The 1,209-nt window shown below is 44.3% G+C and overlaps 1 pseudogene; it reads left to right on the forward strand.

Annotated features, from left to right (window-relative positions):
* Positions 1–285: 285 nt before the first annotated feature.
* On the forward strand, positions 286–1,008 carry LOC105709654 (large ribosomal subunit protein uL3-like; annotated as a pseudogene).
* The last annotated feature ends 201 nt before the right edge of the window (positions 1,009–1,209 follow it).

Consider the following 1,209-nt stretch of genomic DNA (forward strand, 5'->3'; position numbering starts at 1 on the left):
AAAAAACGAGTTCATGTCCTTTGCAGGGACATGGATGAAGCTGGAAACCATCATTCTCAGCAAATTGACACAAGCACAGAAAACCAAACACTACATGTTCTCACTCATAAGTAGGTGTTGAACAATGAGAACACATGGACACAAGGAGGGAAACATCACACACTGGGGTCTATTGGGGGTTTGGGGGCTAAGGGAGGCATAGCAGGGTGTGGGGAGATTGGGAAGGGATAACATTAGGAGAAATACCTAATGTAAGTGACAGGGGGATGGAGGCAGCAAACCACGATGTCATCTGTATACCTATGTAACAATCCTGCAAGATCTGCACAAGTACCCAAAAACTTAAAGTAAAATAAAAAAAAAAAAAGAAGAAGAAGCTGGACTGGGCCTGAGAGAGGCTCAAGCAGCAGGTACCTGTGAATCACATGTTTGGTCAGGAAGAAATGATTGACATCATTGGGATGACCATAGGCAAAGGCTACAAAAGGGTCACCAGTCATTGGCACAGCAAGAAGCTGCCCCTCAAGACCCACCAAGGCCTGTGCAAGGTGGCCTGCATTAGAGCATGGCATCATGTTCGTGCAGCCTTCCTTGTGGTACACACTGGTCAGAAAGGCTACCATCACTACACTGAGATCAACAAGAAGATCTTTAAGATTGGCTAGGGCTACCTGATCAAGGACAGTTAACATATCAAGAATAATACTTCCACTGACTATGACCTGTCTGACAAGAGCATCAACCTTCTGGGTGGCTTTGTCCACTATGGTGAAGTGACCAATGATTTTTGTCATGCTGAAAGGTTGTTTGGTGGTAACCAAGAAGTGAGTGCTCACCCTCCACAAGTTCTTGCTGGTGCAGACCAAACAGAAGGCCCTGGAGAAGACTGACCTTAAGTTCATTGACACCACCTTCAAGTCAGGTCATGGCCCCTTCCAGACCAAGGAGGAGAAGAAAGCATTCATGGGACCACTCAAGAAAGACCAAGTTGCAAAGAAAGCAGCTTAGTGCCAGGAACAGATTTTCCAGCTTTTGGGGTCTCAATAAGAGTTATTTTCCACTGACAAGTAAAAAGAAATCATAGATGACACAAACAAATAGAAAAGCATCCCCTGCTCATGGATTGCAAGAATCAATATTGTGAAAATGACCATACTGTGCTAAGCAATGTACAGATTCAATGCAATTCCTGTCTAAATACCAACATCA

This window comes from Aotus nancymaae, unplaced genomic scaffold, assembly GCF_030222135.1.
Source record: "Aotus nancymaae isolate 86718 unplaced genomic scaffold, 86718_ANA_hifiasm-v0.15.2.pri h1tg000058l, whole genome shotgun sequence".
In the NCBI taxonomy this organism is placed as follows: domain Eukaryota; kingdom Metazoa; phylum Chordata; class Mammalia; order Primates; family Aotidae; genus Aotus; species Aotus nancymaae.